This window comes from Topomyia yanbarensis, chromosome 2 (genome assembly GCF_030247195.1).
Source record: "Topomyia yanbarensis strain Yona2022 chromosome 2, ASM3024719v1, whole genome shotgun sequence".
Taxonomy (NCBI): Eukaryota; Metazoa; Arthropoda; class Insecta; order Diptera; family Culicidae; genus Topomyia; species Topomyia yanbarensis.
In genome coordinates this window covers 269,057,694-269,081,228 of record NC_080671.1, presented here as the reverse complement: position 1 = coordinate 269,081,228, position 23,535 = coordinate 269,057,694, and the positions used below count along the sequence as shown (strand labels likewise).

General features: G+C 36.0%; 1 protein-coding gene across 6 annotated transcripts in view; it reads left to right on the top strand.

Moving 5' to 3' along the window:
* LOC131683143 (glutamate [NMDA] receptor subunit 1) overlaps nucleotides 1-23,535 on the top strand; it is a 1,648,542-nt gene that overhangs the window by 428,173 nt on the left and 1,196,834 nt on the right. The window lies entirely within an intron of this gene.

Here is a 23,535-nt window from a genome sequence, read left to right as displayed (position 1 = left end):
CAGGGCTCGATCCTAGGCCCGGTGCTATGGAACCTCATGTACGACGGGGTTCTGAGACTGAAGTTCCCTCCTGGGGTCAAGATCGTCGTAACCTTGGAGGTCTACGGGGAGTCAATTCCTGAGGTAGAACTAACCGCAGAACACGCGATCAGCACGGTGGAGGAATGGATGAGCGCGAGAGGCCTGGAGCTCGCTCATCATAACACGGAGGTAGTTATCGTAAACAACCGCAAGTCGGCACAACATGCAGTTATCCATGTGGGAGAAGTCGCGATCACTTCACAGCGAAGTCTGAAGTCTCTCGGAGTCATTATAGACGACAAGCTGACCTTCGGCAGCCATGTCGACTATACATGCAAGAGAGCGTCGACTGCTGTTGCGGCTCTATCGAGAATGATGTCCAACAGCTCAAAGGTGTGCGCCAGTAGACGTAGGTTACTGGCAGGCGTTGCCGTATCTATCCTCAGGTACGGCGGCCCGTCATGGTCAAGAGCACTGAGGGTAACCAGTTACCTACAGAAACTGGAGAGCACCTGCCGCGTGATGTACCTCAGAGTGATATCTGCCTACCGCACGGTATCACACGATGCATCCTGCGTGATAGCGAGCATGATTCCAGTCGGGCTGGTCATTCGGGAAGATGAGGAGTGCTTCGAGCTACGTGGAAATAGGGGAGCCCGTGAGCGCACCAGGGTGACCTCGGTCGCCAGATGGCAGCCATCTCTGAGAAAAATGAATGACATTATTTGACACATACGCACATACATACACACACACATACACACACATACACACACATACATACACACATACAGACTTTTTCCGATCTCGACGAACTGAGTCGAATGGGATACGACACTCGGCCTTCCGGGCCGGGATTAGGTTGAAGTTTTGCAGAGTGATCGCATAACCTTTCTATATGAGAAGGGCAAAAATGTGCCAAAATCCAAAAAAAGTGAACCGTCGTTAAATTTTGTTTCCAGTTTGCATCAAATCTCGACGTTTCATGCACCTTGAACACATTTAGCATCAAAAATAAAAATTCTATTTTTAATTTTTCCTATAGTTTATATGAGAAATTTCTGTGTGGCCGCACTCTGAAACCCGTAATTCCGGAACAAAAATTGCGATCGATCCAAAATTCAATAGCAGCCGATGGGAAGGTTGCACCTTTCATTTGAGACTAAGTTTGGGCAAATCGGTCCAGCCATCTCTGAGAAAAATGAGTGACATTATTTGACACATACGCACATACATACACACACACATACACAGACATACATACACACATACACACACACATACAGACTTTTTCCGATCTCGACGAACTGAGTCGAATGGGATATGACACTCGGCCCTCCGGGCCGGGATTAGGTTGACGTTTTTTAGAGTGATTGCATAACCTTTCTATATGAGAAAGGCAAAAATGTGCCAAAATCCAAAAAAGTGAACCGTCGTTAAATTTTTTCCAGTTTGCATCAAATCTCGACGTTTCAAGCACCTTGAACACATTTTGCATCAAAAATAAAAATTCTATTTTTAATTTTTCCTATAGTTTATATGAGAAATTTCTGTGTGGCCGCACTCTGAAACCCGTTATTCCGGAACTAAAATTTCGATCGATCCAAAATTCAATAGCAGGCGATGGGAAGGTTGCACCTTTCATTTGAGACAAAGTTTGGGCAAATCGGTCCAGCCATCTCTGAGAAAAATGAGTGACATTATTTGACACATACGCACATACATACACACACATACATACACACATACACACACATACAGACTTTTTCCGATCTGGACGAACTGAGTCGAATGGGATATGACACTCGGCCCTCCGGGCCGGGATTAGGTTGCCGTTTTTCAGAGTGATTGCATAACCTTTCTATATGAGAAAGGCAAAAATTTCGAGATAACATAAAATCTCGACGTTTCATGCATTTTAAAGATGTTTGGCATCAAAAATACGAATTCGATTTCTGAAATTTCATGGGGTCCCCGCTTTGAAAAAAAAATTGAGTTCCGGCTCATATGGGAATTTCATATGTGACCGGACGATTTAGTCTATATTTCCGGACCCATATAAGCGATCCGTACGAAATTTTATAGACATCTCTGGGGATATTATAGCTATCATTTGGGACTAAGTTTGTGAAAATCGGCCCAACCATTTCCGGGAAACTGATGTCAGTTCGTAAATTTTGAATGATGGCCACTTTTCCCGTGCACTTCCAGAACCGTCTATGGTGGTCAATGTAGTCAAGAAAAGTTTGGTTGGCCGACCTAGATGACCTAGAACAGCAAATTTAAGTTGTTTGAGAGACATTTTAGCGAAATTTTTACCTTTTTTGCTTTCATCGGAGTATCGGTTTGAATCACAATTTGCTATGTGATTGCACGCCACAACCTGTAACTCCGGACCCGGAAGTCGGATCGGGATGAAATTAAATAGCCATTTACGGGGATGCAATTCCTTTCATTTGAGACCAAGTTTAGTCGAATCGGTCTAGCCATCTCCGAGAAACCGATGTGACTGTTATTCTGAATTTAGATACTTCCGCCGGGGCTTCCGGAACCGATGATGGTGGCCAATGTGGCAAATAGACTTTGAATGGATGTTAGTGACTTAATACTACAAATCGAAGCAGATGTGGTCATATTTTGTAAAAAATTTCACCTTTATACATTCATTGCAGAATTTATTAAAATCGACATTTTCTGCGTGTTCGTACTCATCACCCTGTAATTCCGGAACCGGAAGTCGGATCCATTAGAAATTCAATAGCAGCCTATGGGAACGTTGCACCTTTCATTTGAGACTAAGTTTGGTTCAGCCATCTCTGAGAAAAATGAGTGACATTTTGGTCGCATACACACAGACGCACATACACATACATACATACATACACACACAGACATTTGCCGAACTCGACGAACTGAATCGAATGGTATATGCCCCTCCGGGCCTCCGTTAAAAAGTCGGTTTTCAGAGCAATTGCAATACCTTTCTATTGAGAATGGCGAAAAGGGGCCATTCATAAACCACGTAGATCAAAATTTGGGAATTTGATTGCATTGCTTAAAAATCTCCCATCACGGTATTACACTTAAGGCCCCCGTCGGGCAATCCGCCATTTTTCGTGTTTTTTTGCGGTTTTTTATTTTATTTTCAAAGAAAATGACGAAATATGGAAAAAAGAAAAAAATCACGACCTAGATAATTGTTTTTACTATGAATTAGCCGAAATGGAAAATTCAAAATTTTCCAACTCGGAAAACTGTGTGTTTTTTCCGGTTGAAAAAGCACACAGTTTTTGCAATCATGTGTTTAAAATTTTGATTTTCCCAATACAACATAGCTAAACAATTTTTCTAGGACGTGATTTTCTCCGATTTTCCATATTTTCCGCTTTTCATTGAAAAATTTCCATTTTACAAGAAGCAGTTTTTCCACCCGCACAGACACAACTAAAGTAAAATTTGTATGTATAGGTGCGCAAAAGTGGAGCAATATTTTCAACCTGCTGTTTCTTCGATATTTCCTACAAAACTACCCAAGTGTTGCATATGTACGGATTCGTTAGAAACCAAGGAATCTGACAGTACAAAGAAAAAATAGTTTTGGAAAACTTCATAACAGCGTTTTTCAATTTTCCTCGCGATACGCAGTGTACCGTCGCACGCGAAACAGCGTGGAAAGATACGAAAAAAAAACAAGTGTACTAAAAGTTATCCTTGGGTTGATGCAGATGGCGTGCTACGAAAGCTCGAAATATCGAAAGCTTTTAGCACAACTGTTTTTGAGTAATTCTGAATGTAGAAATAGTTGAAAATGATTTGAAATAAATTTCTTCATTGAAACTTGATGATTTTCGATTCTCTTGGGAGATCTATGATATTTTATTATTTTACGAGACTGAAACAAACCGCGATGCTATTTTATCTTTATACGCCAAATAATGGAAAAACATAGAAAACTATTTTGAATTTGCATGTTGATATTTGCTGATTTTGAAACTGATGATCGTTTGAAACCAACAGTTTTGTGTTGAACTGATAACACATATTTAAAAACATCTTTGGCTTTATTCCAAACAATAATGGAGGCTTGCCAAATTGAAAATTATTTGGAAGTTCCATCAATTATCACATGTCACATTTTTTTGTAAGATTGGTTTTATTTCTCAGAAACCGATTTCCACACAGCATTGATGAAAACCTGATGAAATTTATAACAGTTGAAGCAAATATTTTCGACATTCCACAAATACCAACGAACGAATTTTTGGGTTCCCTATAATTAATTTAATACTGGATTTGACTGCTTTGAAACATTTTTGAACACAGATGTAAGAAATCTTAGCAAAGTTTCCTCAGTGTCTCAGGGAATAATTATCATCATACTTGGATTTAAAAAATTTAAATGACGCATTTTGCGAGATTGTAAACCAAAATAATATATTTGTTTTGATAATATTTCTTTTTCTTTTGTTTTATTGAGATTCGAGAGTAGGTATCACGAAAATCACGCTGAAAGCAACAACTTTTTTTTGTTTCCATAGCGTTATTACGCCATGAAAATTTGAGTTTTTAAGGAAGTATATTTTATAACGGCCGTATCGTATTTCATTTATGAATCAATCAATAGTCCCGACCAGGACGATTGAAAATGAATCACTTGATAATATTTTATCGCTTTATTGAATGTTAAAGTTCATTGAAATAAGGAAATAATAATTAGATCAATTTCAATTTCATTTTCCGTTAAATTTTTGAAAAACTTTTATTTGGCTCTCTCTAATCAATTTACTTACTACACTTCCATTGACTTATAACGATTTATAGAAGAGATACGATTAATCGTGTATTGTAAATGATATGCGTAGTTTGAACTACCATAAAACCATTCTCGCTGATTACGTCTAAAGGATTGACTGAATGGATTTGTTTGAATATTCCAACGTTGGAATACACAAATCTGTCACGTAATTTTAAAAATACCCACATGGCTCCTTGCAGATCACCTGACAAAGGATCTGAAATCCAAATCGATCACTTTCAAATCAACAGAAAATGCTTTAGTAATTATATTGGTCAGGAAGATTGTGCTACCAGGACTACGTCCAGAAACTGGCGGTAGCACTGCTGACAGAAAAAATGTACTAACTTGGTTAATTTTGAGCTCTTCGAGGAATAACATTTTTTCTGAATAGCGCAATTAATTTTTCATCGTTTTGTTTTACAATTTCCAATATGGATTTTTTATAATTCCACAAATGATAAAAAAGTTCTCCAAGGTTGTCTACATACTGAATTTTGATACAGTCGGGTCTCCTACTACGCTGATTCCTACTACGTGGATTCGTATTGTGCGGTACCCACCTAATAGGAATCACTTAGCTTATGGGATTTCGACTAATTGGGGCTCGAATATTTCATCTGAGTTAACATTTAGCACCATACTTTATTTGGTAAAGTTGTTTTGTGTTTGCTTAGACCTACAATTTAGAGTAATTGGATATCCAATTAATTGATAACTGCAGCGCCAGGGGTGCTATACAATAGAGTAAATAAATCTAACCTCTCGTAAACGCAACTATCATTGAATAAGTTTAACGTGAGCGTACCAGCTTTCAGCACACTGTGGAATTTAGTATGTCACAAACGTCTAATAACTTAGAGGAGAAGGTGTTCTCGGAAAAAATTTAGAGAACGTTAAGAGCTACGCGATTATGGACAAAACTAATTGAAATAGATAGACCAGGCGGCACTAGTGAGCATGTATTATTTTTCAATTTCTGAAATTCGAGAACATTATTTAGAAGTGTGATGTCTTCGGCAATATTCATCAGCGAGTCGAGTGCTTCCCGACGGCGAATAGATAATTACAGAATTCGCCCATCAGGCGGCGCGAGGGAGACTAAAACTTCCAATTCATGTTAGGTAAAGTTTATTAATTTAGGAAAATGACGCATAGTGTCGCCTAGCCGGACAAAACCTCAAAATTTTATCTTAGATTTTCCGTGATTTAACATTTTTCTCTGTTTCTTAACAGGTTGAATAGAGTCTTCTCAAAATATTAAGTCCCGAAGACGAGAGCTCAATTTTTTACAGAACTTCAAAGGTGAAATAGATGATGAATTCTGAGGAAAACTCTTTTCAAACCTAAGTTATTCAAATGAATATATCTTTTTAGTTAAGATTCCGATTGGGGTCAAACTGATTTCATTTTCATTTCGCTGGACTTATAGCTGCCATTCGATTTAGTCGATACAAGCCTTTCTTCTCGCTCAGACATGAAAAACAAATAATAAAACGGGCAATAGTTTAAAGTTATAATATTCAAAGTGGCTGATTTTTTTTTGAAACGGTTCGGAAAGATCGCTTGTTGTTCATTACACTTGAAAATTAGTGTACTTTCCGAAAATGAATATCTTGTTTTGCCCCTTTCTGCCCCGATGTATGAAAAAAGGTGATTTTTCATGATACGTCTGAAGGAGACGAATGGTAGCGTTTGACTACCCAGGGTTCGCAATATAATTTATAGATGTGTCTTATCATTACCAACAATTGAAAAAATGTGTATTCTGCTAAAAAATTCACCGCACCTAATTTTTTGAAAATAAATTTTCGGAAGTAGTGCACTTTATATTCGTAAATGTTGAATTTTCGAACCACCCTAAGTGCCAAAATTTTGAGGATTTAAAAAACAAAAAAAATAAACATCAAATATGAATTCAGCGTCACAAAATTACCCTAATGTGAAGTTTTCATCAAATTCGGGCCACATTTGAGGTTTTGTCCGACTTTTGTATGGAAGGTGATCACTGTGTGACGTTTTCTGTAATGTAATCCAAGTCACAACTGAAGTTTTATAGCACGCTACAAGTGCAATCTAGGTTGTATGAGTGGCTATAAAATTACCATAAAGCCTAAATTGTTACCGGGGCAAGGACTATTTAATGATGTAATGATTAAATTGGATATCACCCTCAAGGCGGCGCTAGTGAGCACACTGTTTTTTATTTCAATATCCCAAAATAGGAAGGTGGGAAAAAATTTGGGAGGACTATCAAATTAATTTTTATTGTAAGAATTATTTTTCCTTAGAAAACCTTACATAATGCTTCTGTTTCACTATTCTGCATCAAACAAAAATTTAAAAATGTATCGTCATGTGTTTTCAAGAAATTTCCATGATCACTAGAGGAAATTGGTGGGTTGGAAAAAAATGGGAGGACGATCAAGTTGATTTTTATAGAAAGAATCCTTGCAGAATGACTCTGTTTCCCTATCCTGCATCCATCAGAAGAAGAAAATTTTATTGCCATGTGTTTTCAAGAAATTTCCATGATCACCAGTGGAAATTTATTGCCATGTGCTTTCAAGAAATTTCCATGATCACTAGAGGAAATTGGTGGGTTGGAAAAAAATGGGAGGACGATCAAATTGATTTTCATAGAAAGAAATATTTTTGTTTACGAAACCTTGCAGGATGATTTCTTTTGCCTATCCTGTATCCATCAGAAGAAGCAAATTTTATTGCCATGTGTGTTTTCAAGAAGTTTCCATGATCAGTAGTGGAAATTGGTGGGTTGGAAAAATTGAGAAGACAATAAAATTGATTTCTATTGAAACAATTGTTTTTACTTAGGAAACCTTTCCGGTTGATTTTGTTTGCCAATCTTGTATCCATCAGAAGAAGAAAATTTTATTGCCATGTGCTTTCAAGAAATTTCCATGATCACTAGAGGAAATTGGTGGGTTGGAAAAAATGGGAGGACGATCAAATTGATTTGTATAGAAAGATATATTTTTGTTTACGAAACCTTGCAGGATGATTTTGTTTGCCTATCCTGTATCCACAAAAAGAAGAAAATTTTATTGCCATGTGTTTTCAAGAAATTTCCATGATCACCAGTGGAAATTGGTGGGTTGGAAAAAATGGGAGGACGATCAAATTGATTTTTATAGAAAGAAATATTTTTGTTTACGAAACCTTGCAGGATGATTTTGTTTGCCTATCCTGTATCCACAAGCAGAAGAAAATTTTATTGCCATGTGTTTTCAAGAAATTTCCATGATCACCAGTGGAAATTTGTGGGTTGGAAAAAATGGGAGGACGATCAAATTGATTTTTATAGTAAGAATCCTTGCAGAATGATTCTGTTTCCCTATCCTACATCCATCAGAAGAAGAAAATTTTATTGCCATGTGTTTTCAAGTAATTTCCATGATCAGTAGTGGAAATTTTTGGGTTGGAAAAAAATGGGAGGACGATCAAGTTGATTTTTACAGAAAGAATCCTTGCAGAATGATTCTGTTTCCCTATCCTGCATCCATCAGAAGAAGAAAATTTTATTGCCATGTGTTTTCAAGAATTTTCCATGATCACCAGTGGAAATTGGTGGGTTGGAAAAAAATGGGAGGACGATCAAATTGATTTTTATAGAAAAAATCTTTGCAGAATGATTCTGTTCCCTATCCTACATCCATCAGAAGAAGAAAATTTTATTGCCATGTGTTTTCAAGTAATTTCCATGATCAGTAGTGGAAATTGGTGGGTTGGAAAAAAATTGGGAGGACGATCAAATTGATTTTTATAGAAAGAAATATTTTTGTTTACGAAACCTTGCAGGATGATTTTGTTTGCCTGTCCTGTATCCACCAGAAGAAGAAAATTTTATTGCCATGTGTTTTCAAGAAATTTTCATGATCACTAGAGGAAATTGGTAGGTTGGAAAAAATGGGAGGACGATCAAATTGATTTTTATAGAAAGAAATATTTTTGTTTACGAAACCTTGCAGGATGATTTTGTTTGCCTATCCTGTATCCACCAGAAGAAGAAAATTGTATTGCCATGTGCTTTCAAGAAATTTCCATGATCACTAGAGGAAATTGGTGGGTTGGAAAAAAATGGGAGGACGATCAAATTGATTTTTATAGAAAGAAATATTTTTGTTTACGAAACCTTGCAGGATGATTTTGTTTGCCTGTCCTGTATCCATCAGAAGAAGCAAATTTTATTGCCATGTGTTTTCAAGAAATTTTCATGATCACTAGAGGAAATTGGTAGGTTGGAAAAATGGGACGACAATCAAATTGATTTTTATAGAAAGAATCCTTGCATAATGATTCTGTTTTCCTATCCTGCATCCATCAGAAGAAGAAAATTTTATTGCCATGTGTTTTCAAGAAATTTCCATGATCACTAGTGGAAATTGGTGGGTTGGAAAAAATGGGAGGACGATCAAATTGATTTTTATAGAAAGAATCTTTGCAGAATGATTCTGTTGCCCTATCCTACATCCATCAGAAGAAGAAAATTTTATTGCCACGTGTTTTCAAGTAATTTTCATGATCAGTAGTGGAAATTGGTGGGTTGGAAAAAAATTGGGAGGACGATCAAATTGATTTTTATAGAAAGAAATATTTTTGTTTACGAAACCTTGCAGAATGATTTTGTTTGCCTATCCTGTATCCATCAGAAGAAGCAAATTTTATTGCCATGTGCTTTCAAGAAATTTCCATGATCACCAGTGGAAATTGGTGGGTTGGAAAAAAATGGGAGGACGATCAAATTGATTTTTATAGAAAAAATCTTTGCAGAATGATTCTGTTTCCCTATCCTACATCCATCAGAAGAAGAAAATTTTATTGCCATGTGTTTTCAAGAAATTTCCATGATCACCAGTGGAAATTGGTGGGTTGGAAAAAAATGGGAGGACGATCAAATTGATTTTTATAGAAAAAATCTTTGCAGAATGATTCTGTTTCCCTATCCTACATCCATCAGAAGAAGAAAATTTTATTGCCATGTGTTTTCAAGTAATTTCCATGATCAGTAGTGGAAATTGGTGGGTTGGAAAAAAATGGGAGGACGATCAAGTTGATTTTTATAGAAAGAATCCTTGCAGAATGAGTCTGTTTCCCTATCCTGCATCCATCAGAAGAAGAAAATTTTATTGCCATGTGTTTTCAAGAAATTTCCATGATCACCAGTGGAAATTGGTGGGTTGGAAAATAATGGGAGGACGATAAAATTGATTTTTATAGAAAAAATCTTTGCAGAATGATTCTGTTTCCCTATCCTACATCCATCATAAGAAGAAAATTTTATTTCCATGTGTTTTCAAGTAATTTCCATGATCAGTAGTGGAAATTGGTGGGTTGGAAAAAAATTGGGAGGACGATCAAATTGATTTTTATAGAAAGAAATATTTTTGTTTACGAAACCTTGCAGGATGATTTTGTTTGCCTATCCTGTATCCACCAGAAGAAGAAAATTTTATTGCCATGTGCTTTCAAGAATTTTCCATGATCACTAGAGGAACTTCGTGGGTTGGAAAAAAATGGGAGGACGATCAAATTGATTTTTATAGAAAGAAATATTTTTGTTTACGAAACCTTGCAGGATGATTTTGTTTGCCTGTCCTGTATCCATCAGAAGAAGAAAATTTTATTGCCATGTGTTTTCAAGAAATTTTCATGATCACTAGAGGAAATTGGTAGGTTGGAAAAAATGGGAGGACGATCAAGTTGATTTTTATAGAAAGAATCCTTGGAGAATGATTCTGTTTCCCTATCCTGCATCCATCAGAAGAAGAAAATTTTATTGCCATGTGTTTTCAAGAAATTTCCATGATCACCAGTGGAAATTGGTGGGTTGGAAAAAATGGGAGGACGATCAAATTGATTTTTATAGAAAAAATCTTTGCAGAATGATTCTGTTTCCCTATCCTACATCCATCAGAAGAAGAAAATTTTATTGCCATGTGTTTTCAAGAAATTTCCATGATCACCAGTGGAAATTGGTGGGTTGGAAAAAAATTGGGAGGACGATCAAATTGATTTTTATAGAAAAAATCTTTGCAGAATGATTCTGTTTCCCTATCCTACATCCATCAGAAGAAGAAAATTTTATTGCCATGTGTTTTCAAGAAATTTCCATGATCACTAGAGGAAATTGGTGGGTTGGAAAAAATGGGAGGACGATCAAATTGATTTTTATAGAAAGAAATATTTTTGTTTACGAAACCTTGCAGGATAATTTTGTTTGCCTATCCTGTATCCACAAGAAGAAGAAAAATTTATTGCCATGTGTTTTCAAGAAATTTCCATGATCACCAGTGGAAATTGGTGGGTTGGAAAAAAATGGGAGGACGATCAAATTGATTTTTATAGAAAAAATCTTTGCAGAATGATTCTGTTTCCCTATCCTACATCCATCAGAAGAAGAAAATTTTATTGCCATGTGTTTTCAAGTAATTTCCATGATCAGTAGTGGAAATTGGTGGGTTGGAAAAAAATTGGGAGGACGATCAAATTGATTTTTATAGAAAGAAATATTTTTGTTTACGAAACCTTGCAGGATGATTTTGTTTGCCTGTCCTGTATCCACCAGAAGAAGAAAATTTTATTGCCATGTGTTTTCAAGAAATTTTCATGATCACTAGAGGAAATTGGTAGGTTGGAAAAAATGGGAGGACGATCAAATTGATTTTTATAGAAAGAAATATTTTTGTTTACGAAACCTTGCAGGATGATTTTGTTTGCCTATCCTGTATCCACCAGAAGAAGAAAATTTTATTGCCATGTGCTTTCAAGAAATTTCCATGATCACTAGAGGAAATTGGTGGGTTGGAAAAAAATGGGAGGACGATCAAATTGGTTTTTATAGAAAGAAATATTTTTGTTTACGAAACCTTGCAGGATGATTTTGTTTGCCTGTCCTGTATCCATCAGAAGAAGCAAATTTTATTGCCATGTGTTTTCAAGAAATTTTCATGATCACTAGAGGAAATTGGTAGGTTGGAAAAATGGGACGACAATCAAATTGATTTTTATAGAAAGAATCCTTGCATAATGATTCTGTTTTCCTATCCTGCATCCATCAGAAGAAGAAAATTTTATTGCCATGTGTTTTCAAGAAATTTCCATGATCACTAGTGGAAATTGGTGGGTTGGAAAAAATGGGAGGACGATCAAATTGATTTTTATAGAAAGAATCTTTGCAGAATGATTCTGTTTCCCTATCCTACATCCATCAGAAGAAGAAAATTTTATTGCCACGTGTTTTCAAGTAATTTTCATGATCAGTAGTGGAAATTGGTGGGTTGGAAAAAAATTGGGAGGACGATCAAATTGATTTTTATAGAAAGAAATATTTTTGTTTACGAAACCTTGCAGAATGATTTTGTTTGCCTATCCTGTATCCATCAGAAGAAGCAAATTTTATTGCCATGTGCTTTCAAGAAATTTCCATGATCACCAGTGGAAATTGGTGGGTTGGAAAAAAATGGGAGGACGATCAAATTGATTTTTATAGAAAAAATCTTTGCAGAATGATTCTGTTTCCCTATCCTACATCCATCAGAAGAAGAAAATTTTATTGCCATGTGTTTTCAAGAAATTTCCATGATCACCAGTGGAAATTGGTGGGTTGGAAAAAAATGGGAGGACGATCAAATTGATTTTTATAGAAAAAATCTTTGCAGAATGATTCTGTTTCCCTATCCTACATCCATCAGAAGAAGAAAATTTTATTGCCATGTGTTTTCAAGTAATTTCCATGATCAGTAGTGGAAATTGGTGGGTTGGAAAAAAATGGGAGGACGATCAAGTTGATTTTTATAGAAAGAATCCTTGCAGAATGAGTCTGTTTCCCTATCCTGCATCCATCAGAAGAAGAAAATTTTATTGCCATGTGTTTTCAAGAAATTTCCATGATCACCAGTGGAAATTGGTGGGTTGGAAAATAATGGGAGGACGATCAAATTGATTTTTATAGAAAAAATCTTTGCAGAATGATTCTGTTTCCCTATCCTACATCCATCATAAGAAGAAAATTTTATTTCCATGTGTTTTCAAGTAATTTCCATGATCAGTAGTGGAAATTGGTGGGTTGGAAAAAAATTGGGAGGACGATCAAATTGATTTTTATAGAAAGAAATATTTTTGTTTACGAAACCTTGCAGGATGATTTTGTTTGCCTATCCTGTATCCACCAGAAGAAGAAAATTTTATTGCCATGTGCTTTCAAGAATTTTCCATGATCACTAGAGGAACTTGGTGGGTTGGAAAAAAATGGGAGGACGATCAAATTGATTTTTATAGAAAGAAATATTTTTGTTTACGAAACCTTGCAGGATGATTTTGTTTGCCTGTCCTATATCCATCAGAAGAAGAAAATTTTATTGCCATGTGTTTTCAAGAAATTTTCATGATCACTAGAGGAAATTGGTAGGTTGGAAAAAATGGGAGGACGATCAAGTTGATTTTTATAGAAAGAATCCTTGGAGAATGATTCTGTTTCCCTATCCTGCATCCATCAGAAGAAGAAAATTTTATTGCCATGTGTTTTCAAGAAATTTCCATGATCACCAGTGGAAATTGGTGGGTTGGAAAAAATGGGAGGACGATCAAATTGATTTTTATAGAAAAAATCTTTGCAGAATGATTCTGTTTTCCTATCCTACATCCATCAGAAGAAGAAAATTTTATTGCCATGTGTTTTCAAGAAATTTCCATGATCACCAGGGGAAATTGGTGGGTTGGAAAAAAATTGGGAGGACGATCAAATTGATTTTTATAGAAAAAATCTTTGCAGAATGATTCTGTTTCCCTATCCTACATCCATCAGAAGAAGAAAATTTTATTGCCATGTGTTTTCAAGAAATTTCCATGATCACTAGAGGAAATTGGTGGGTTGGAAAAAATGGGAGGACGATCAAATTGATTTTTATAGAAAGAAATATTTTTGTTTACGAAACCTTGTAGGATAATTTTGTTTGCCCATCCTGTATCCACAAGAAGAAGAAAAATTTATTGCCATGTGTTTTCAAGAAATTTCCATCGTCACCAGTGGAAATTGGTGGGTTGGAAAAAAATGGGAGGACGATCAAATTGATTTTTATAGAAAGAATCTTTGCAGAATGATTCTGTTTCCCTATCCTACATCCATCAGAAGAAGAAAATTTTATTGCCATGTGTTTTCAAGTAATTTCCATGATCAGTAGTGGAAATTGGTGGGTTGGAAAAAAATTGGGAGGACGATCAAATTGATTTGTATAGAAAAAAAAATTTTTGTTTACGAAACCTTGCAGGATGATTTTGTTTGCCTGTCCTGTATCCATCAGGAGAAGAAAATTTTATTGCCATGTGTTTTCAAGAAATTTCCATGATCACTAGAGGAAATTGGTGGGTTGGAAAAAAATGGGAGGACGATCAAATTGATTTTCATAGAAAGAAATATTTTTGTTTACGAAACCTTGCAGGATGATTTTGTTTGCCTATCCTGTATCCATCAGAAGAAGCAAATTTTATTTCCATGTGTTTTCAAGAAGTTTCCATGATCAGTAGTGGAAATTGGTGGGTTGGAAAAATTGAGAAGGCAATAAAATTGATTTCTATTGAAACAATTGTTTTTGCTTAGGAAACCTTTCCGGTTGATTTTGTTTGCCAATCTTGTATCCACCAGAAGAAGAAAATTTTATTGCCATGTGCTTTCAAGAAATTTCCATGATCACTAGAGGAAATTGGTGGGTTGGAAAAAATGGGAGGACGATCAAATTGATTTTTATAGAAAGAAATATTTTTGTTTACGAAACCTTGCAGAATGATTCTGTTACCCTGTACTGCAAAGTGAGAAATATATCACCATGTGCATGTGTTTTCAAGAAATTTTCATGACATGTCAAAGACAAGACAAAGACAAGACAAAGACAAGACAAAGACAAGACAAAGACAAGACAAAGACAAGACAAAGACAAGACAAAGACAAGACAAAGACAAGACAAAGACAAGACAAAGACAAGACAAAGACAAGACAAAGACAAGACAAAGACAAGACAAAGACAAGACAAAGACAAGACAAAGACAAGACAAAGACAAGACAAAGACAAGACAAAGACAAGACAAAGACAAGACAAAGACAAGACAAAGACAAGACAAAGACAAGACAAAGACAAGACAAAGACAAGACAAAGACAAGACAAAGACAAGACAAAGACAAGACAAAGACAAGACAAAGACAAGACAAAGACAAGACAAAGACAAGACAAAGACAAGACAAAGACAAGACAAAGACAAGACAAAGACAAGACAAAGACAAGACAAAGACAAGACAAAGACAAGACAAAGACAAGACAAAGACAAGACAAAGACAAGACAAAGACAAGACAAAGACAAGACAAAGACAAGACAAAGACAAGACAAAGACAAGACAAAGACAAGACAAAGACAAGACAAAGACAAGACAAAGACAAGACAAAGACAAGACAAAGACAAGACAAAGACAAGACAAAGACAAGACAAAGACAAGACAAAGACAAGACAAAGACAAGACAAAGACAAGACAAAGACAAGACAAAGACAAGACAAAGACAAGACAAAGACAAGACAAAGACAAGACAAAGACAAGACAAAGACAAGACAAAGACAAGACAAAGACAAGACAAAGACAAGACAAAGACAAGACAAAGACAAGACAAAGACAAGACAAAGACAAGACAAAGACAAGACAAAGACAAGACAAAGACAAGACAAAGACAAGACAAAGACAAGACAAAGACAAGACAAAGACAAGACAAAGACAAGACAAAGACAAGACAAAGACAAGACAAAGACAAGACAAAGACAAGACAAAGACAAGACAAAGACAAGACAAAGACAAGACAAAGACAAGACAAAGACAAGACAAAGACAAGACAAAGACAAGACAAAGACAAGACAAAGACAAGACAAAGACAAGACAAAGACAAGACAAAGACAAGACAAAGACAAGACAAAGACAAGACAAAGACAAGACAAAGACAAGACAAAGACAAGACAAAGACAAGACAAAGACAAGACAAAGACAAGACAAAGACAAGACAAAGACAAGACAAAGACAAGACAAAGACAAGACAAAGACAAGACAAAGACAAGACAAAGACAAGACAAAGACAAGACAAAGACAAGACAAAGACAAGACAAAGACAAGACAAAGACAAGACAAAGACAAGACAAAGACAAGACAAAGACAAGACAAAGACAAGACAAAGACAAGACAAAGACAAGACAAAGACAAGACAAAGACAAGACAAAGACAAGACAAAGACAAGACAAAGACAAGACAAAGACAAGACAAAGACAAGACAAAGACAAGACAAAGACAAGACAAAGACAAGACAAAGACAAGACAAAGACAAGACAAAGACAAGACAAAGACAAGACAAAGACAAGACAAAGACAAGACAAAGACAAGACAAAGACAAGACAAAGACAAGACAAAGACAAGACAAAGACAAGACAAAGACAAGACAAAGACAAGACAAAGACAAGACAAAGACAAGACAAAGACAAGACAAAGACAAGACAAAGACAAGACAAAGACAAGACAAAGACAAGACAAAGACAAGACAAAGACAAGACAAAGACAAGACAAAGACAAGACAAAGACAAGACAAAGACAAGACAAAGACAAGACAAAGACAAGACAAAGACAAGACAAAGACAAGACAAAGACAAGACAAAGACAAGACAAAGACAAGACAAAGACAAGACAAAGACAAGACAAAGACAAGACAAAGACAAGACAAAGACAAGACAAAGACAAGACAAAGACAAGACAAAGACAAGACAAAGACAAGACAAAGACAAGACAAAGACAAGACAAAGACAAGACAAAGACAAGACAAAGACAAGACAAAGACAAGACAAAGACAAGACAAAGACAAGACAAAGACAAGACAAAGACAAGACAAAGACAAGACAAAGACAAGACAAAGACAAGACAAAGACAAGACAAAGACAAGACAAAGACAAGACAAAGACAAGACAAAGACAAGACAAAGACAAGACAAAGACAAGACAAAGACAAGACAAAGACAAGACAAAGACAAGACAAAGACAAGACAAAGACAAGACAAAGACAAGACAAAGACAAGACAAAGACAAGACAAAGACAAGACAAAGACAAGACAAAGACAAGACAAAGACAAGACAAAGACAAGACAAAGACAAGACAAAGACAAGACAAAGACAAGACAAAGACAAGACAAAGACAAGACAAAGACAAGACAAAGACAAGACAAAGACAAGACAAAGACAAGACAAAGACAAGACAAAGACAAGACAAAGACAAGACAAAGACAAGACAAAGACAAGACAAAGACAAGACAAAGACAAGACAAAGACAAGACAAAGACAAGACAAAGACAAGACAAAGACAAGACAAAGACAAGACAAAGACAAGACAAAGACAAGACAAAGACAAGACAAAGACAAGACAAAGACAAGACAAAGACAAGACAAAGACAAGACAAAGACAAGACAAAGACAAGACAAAGACAAGACAAAGACAAGACAAAGACAAGACAAAGACAAGACAAAGACAAGACAAAGACAAGACAAAGACAAGACAAAGACAAGACAAAGACAAGACAAAGACAAGACAAAGACAAGACAAAGACAAGACAAAGACAAGACAAAGACAAGACAAAGACAAGACAAAGACAAGACAAAGACAAGACAAAGACAAGACAAAGACAAGACAAAGACAAGACAAAGACAAGACAAAGACAAGACAAAGACAAGACAAAGACAAGACAAAGACAAGACAAAGACAAGACAAAGACAAGACAAAGACAAGACAAAGACAAGACAAAGACAAGACAAAGACAAGACAAAGACAAGACAAAGACAAGACAAAGACAAGACAAAGACAAGACAAAGACAAGACAAAGACAAGACAAAGACAAGACAAAGACAAGACAAAGACAAGACAAAGACAAGACAAAGACAAGACAAAGACAAGACAAAGACAAGACAAAGACAAGACAAAGACAAGACAAAGACAAGACAAAGACAAGACAAAGACAAGACAAAGACAAGACAAAGACAAGACAAAGACAAGACAAAGACAAGACAAAGACAAGACAAAGACAAGACAAAGACAAGACAAAGACAAGACAAAGACAAGACAAAGACAAGACAAAGACAAGACAAAGACAAGACAAAGACAAGACAAAGACAAGACAAAGACAAGACAAAGACAAGACAAAGACAAGACAAAGACAAGACAAAGACAAGACAAAGACAAGACAAAGACAAGACAAAGACAAGACAAAGACAAGACAAAGACAAGACAAAGACAAGACAAAGACAAGACAAAGACAAGACAAAGACAAGACAAAGACAAGACAAAGACAAGACAAAGACAAGACAAAGACAAGACAAAGACAAGACAAAGACAAGACAAAGACAAGACAAAGACAAGACAAAGACAAGACAAAGACAAGACAAAGACAAGACAAAGACAAGACAAAGACAAGACAAAGACAAGACAAAGACAAGACAAAGACAAGACAAAGACAAGACAAAGACAAGACAAAGACAAGACAAAGACAAGACAAAGACAAGACAAAGACAAGACAAAGACAAGACAAAGACAAGACAAAGACAAGACAAAGACAAGACAAAGACAAGACAAAGACAAGACAAAGACAAGACAAAGACAAGACAAAGACAAGACAAAGACAAGACAAAGACAAGACAAAGACAAGACAAAGACAAGACAAAGACAAGACAAAGACAAGACAAAGACAAGACAAAGACAAGACAAAGACAAGACAAAGACAAGACAAAGACAAGACAAAGACAAGACAAAGACAAGACAAAGACAAGACAAAGACAAGACAAAGACAAGACAAAGACAAGACAAAGACAAGACAAAGACAAGACAAAGACAAGACAAAGACAAGACAAAGACAAGACAAAGACAAGACAAAGACAAGACAAAGACAAGACAAAGACAAGACAAAGACAAGACAAAGACAAGACAAAGACAAGACAAAGACAAGACAAAGACAAGACAAAGACAAGACAAAGACAAGACAAAGACAAGACAAAGACAAGACAAAGACAAGACAAAGACAAGACAAAGACAAGACAAAGACAAGACAAAGACAAGACAAAGACAAGACAAAGACAAGACAAAGACAAGACAAAGACAAGACAAAGACAAGACAAAGACAAGACAAAGACAAGACAAAGACAAGACAAAGACAAGACAAAGACAAGACAAAGACAAGACAAAGACAAGACAAAGACAAGACAAAGACAAGACAAAGACAAGACAAAGACAAGACAAAGACAAGACAAAGACAAGACAAAGACAAGACAAAGACAAGACAAAGACAAGACAAAGACAAGACAAAGACAAGACAAAGACAAGACAAAGACAAGACAAAGACAAGACAAAGACAAGACAAAGACAAGACAAAGACAAGACAAAGACAAGACAAAGACAAGACAAAGACAAGACAAAGACAAGACAAAGACAAGACAAAGACAAGACAAAGACAAGACAAAGACAAGACAAAGACAAGACAAAGACAAGACAAAGACAAGACAAAGACAAGACAAAGACAAGACAAAGACAAGACAAAGACAAGACAAAGACAAGACAAAGACAAGACAAAGACAAGACAAAGACAAGACAAAGACAAGACAAAGACAAGACAAAGACAAGACAAAGACAAGACAAAGACAAGACAAAGACAAGACAAAGACAAGACAAAGACAAGACAAAGACAAGACAAAGACAAGACAAAGACAAGACAAAGACAAGACAAAGACAAGACAAAGACAAGACAAAGACAAGACAAAGACAAGACAAAGACAAGACAAAGACAAGACAAAGACAAGACAAAGACAAGACAAAGACAAGACAAAGACAAGACAAAGACAAGACAAAGACAAGACAAAGACAAGACAAAGACAAGACAAAGACAAGACAAAGACAAGACAAAGACAAGACAAAGACAAGACAAAGACAAGACAAAGACAAGACAAAGACAAGACAAAGACAAGACAAAGACAAGACAAAGACAAGACAAAGACAAGACAAAGACAAGACAAAGACAAGACAAAGACAAGACAAAGACAAGACAAAGACAAGACAAAGACAAGACAAAGACAAGACAAAGACAAGACAAAGACAAGACAAAGACAAGACAAAGACAAGACAAAGACAAGACAAAGACAAGACAAAGACAAGACAAAGACAAGACAAAGACAAGACAAAGACAAGACAAAGACAAGACAAAGACAAGACAAAGACAAGACAAAGACAAGACAAAGACAAGACAAAGACAAGACAAAGACAAGACAAAGACAAGACAAAGACAAGACAAAGACAAGACAAAGACAAGACAAAGACAAGACAAAGACAAGACAAAGACAAGACAAAGACAAGACAAAGACAAGACAAAGACAAGACAAAGACAAGACAAAGACAAGACAAAGACAAGACAAAGACAAGACAAAGACAAGACAAAGACAAGACAAAGACAAGACAAAGACAAGACAAAGACAAGACAAAGACAAGACAAAGACAAGACAAAGACAAGACAAAGACAAGACAAAGACAAGACAAAGACAAGACAAAGACAAGACAAAGACAAGACAAAGACAAGACAAAGACAAGACAAAGACAAGACAAAGACAAGACAAAGACAAGACAAAGACAAGACAAAGACAAGACAAAGACAAGACAAAGACAAGACAAAGACAAGACAAAGACAAGACAAAGACAAGACAAAGACAAGACAAAGACAAGACAAAGACAAGACAAAGACAAGACAAAGACAAGACAAAGACAAGACAAAGACAAGACAAAGACAAGACAAAGACAAGACAAAGACAAGACAAAGACAAGACAAAGACAAGACAAAGACAAGACAAAGACAAGACAAAGACAAGACAAAGACAAGACAAAGACAAGACAAAGACAAGACAAAGACAAGACAAAGACAAGACAAAGACAAGACAAAGACAAGACAAAGACAAGACAAAGACAAGACAAAGACAAGACAAAGACAAGACAAAGACAAGACAAAGACAAGACAAAGACAAGACAAAGACAAGACAAAGACAAGACAAAGACAAGACAAAGACAAGACAAAGACAAGACAAAGACAAGACAAAGACAAGACAAAGACAAGACAAAGACAAGACAAAGACAAGACAAAGACAAGACAAAGACAAGACAAAGACAAGACAAAGACAAGACAAAGACAAGACAAAGACAAGACAAAGACAAGACAAAGACAAGACAAAGACAAGACAAAGACAAGACAAAGACAAGACAAAGACAAGACAAAGACAAGACAAAGACAAGACAAAGACAAGACAAAGACAAGACAAAGACAAGACAAAGACAAGACAAAGACAAGACAAAGACAAGACAAAGACAAGACAAAGACAAGACAAAGACAAGACAAAGACAAGACAAAGACAAGACAAAGACAAGACAAAGACAAGACAAAGACAAGACAAAGACAAGACAAAGACAAGACAAAGACAAGACAAAGACAAGACAAAGACAAGACAAAGACAAGACAAAGACAAGACAAAGACAAGACAAAGACAAGACAAAGACAAGACAAAGACAAGACAAAGACAAGACAAAGACAAGACAAAGACAAGACAAAGACAAGACAAAGACAAGACAAAGACAAGACAAAGACAAGACAAAGACAAGACAAAGACAAGACAAAGACAAGACAAAGACAAGACAAAGACAAGACAAAGACAAGACAAAGACAAGACAAAGACAAGACAAAGACAAGACAAAGACAAGACAAAGACAAGACAAAGACAAGACAAAGACAAGACAAAGACAAGACAAAGACAAGACAAAGACAAGACAAAGACAAGACAAAGACAAGACAAAGACAAGACAAAGACAAGACAAAGACAAGACAAAGACAAGACAAAGACAAGACAAAGACAAGACAAAGACAAGACAAAGACAAGACAAAGACAAGACAAAGACAAGACAAAGACAAGACAAAGACAAGACAAAGACAAGACAAAGACAAGACAAAGACAAGACAAAGACAAGACAAAGACAAGACAAAGACAAGACAAAGACAAGACAAAGACAAGACAAAGACAAGACAAAGACAAGACAAAGACAAGACAAAGACAAGACAAAGACAAGACAAAGACAAGACAAAGACAAGACAAAGACAAGACAAAGACAAGACAAAGACAAGACAAAGACAAGACAAAGACAAGACAAAGACAAGACAAAGACAAGACAAAGACAAGACAAAGACAAGACAAAGACAAGACAAAGACAAGACAAAGACAAGACAAAGACAAGACAAAGACAAGACAAAGACAAGACAAAGACAAGACAAAGACAAGACAAAGACAAGACAAAGACAAGACAAAGACAAGACAAAGACAAGACAAAGACAAGACAAAGACAAGACAAAGACAAGACAAAGACAAGACAAAGACAAGACAAAGACAAGACAAAGACAAGACAAAGACAAGACAAAGACAAGACAAAGACAAGACAAAGACAAGACAAAGACAAGACAAAGACAAGACAAAGACAAGACAAAGACAAGACAAAGACAAGACAAAGACAAGACAAAGACAAGACAAAGACAAGACAAAGACAAGACAAAGACAAGACAAAGACAAGACAAAGACAAGACAAAGACAAGACAAAGACAAGACAAAGACAAGACAAAGACAAGACAAAGACAAGACAAAGACAAGACAAAGACAAGACAAAGACAAGACAAAGACAAGACAAAGACAAGACAAAGACAAGACAAAGACAAGACAAAGACAAGACAAAGACAAGACAAAGACAAGACAAAGACAAGACAAAGACAAGACAAAGACAAGACAAAGACAAGACAAAGACAAGACAAAGACAAGACAAAGACAAGACAAAGACAAGACAAAGACAAGACAAAGACAAGACAAAGACAAGACAAAGACAAGACAAAGACAAGACAAAGACAAGACAAAGACAAGACAAAGACAAGACAAAGACAAGACAAAGACAAGACAAAGACAAGACAAAGACAAGACAAAGACAAGACAAAGACAAGACAAAGACAAGACAAAGACAAGACAAAGACAAGACAAAGACAAGACAAAGACAAGACAAAGACAAGACAAAGACAAGACAAAGACAAGACAAAGACAAGACAAAGACAAGACAAAGACAAGACAAAGACAAGACAAAGACAAGACAAAGACAAGACAAAGACAAGACAAAGACAAGACAAAGACAAGACAAAGACAAGACAAAGACAAGACAAAGACAAGACAAAGACAAGACAAAGACAAGACAAAGACAAGACAAAGACAAGACAAAGACAAGACAAAGACAAGACAAAGACAAGACAAAGACAAGACAAAGACAAGACAAAGACAAGACAAAGACAAGACAAAGACAAGACAAAGACAAGACAAAGACAAGACAAAGACAAGACAAAGACAAGACAAAGACAAGACAAAGACAAGACAAAGACAAGACAAAGACAAGACAAAGACAAGACAAAGACAAGACAAAGACAAGACAAAGACAAGACAAAGACAAGACAAAGACAAGACAAAGACAAGACAAAGACAAGACAAAGACAAGACAAAGACAAGACAAAGACAAGACAAAGACAAGACAAAGACAAGACAAAGACAAGACAAAGACAAGACAAAGACAAGACAAAGACAAGACAAAGACA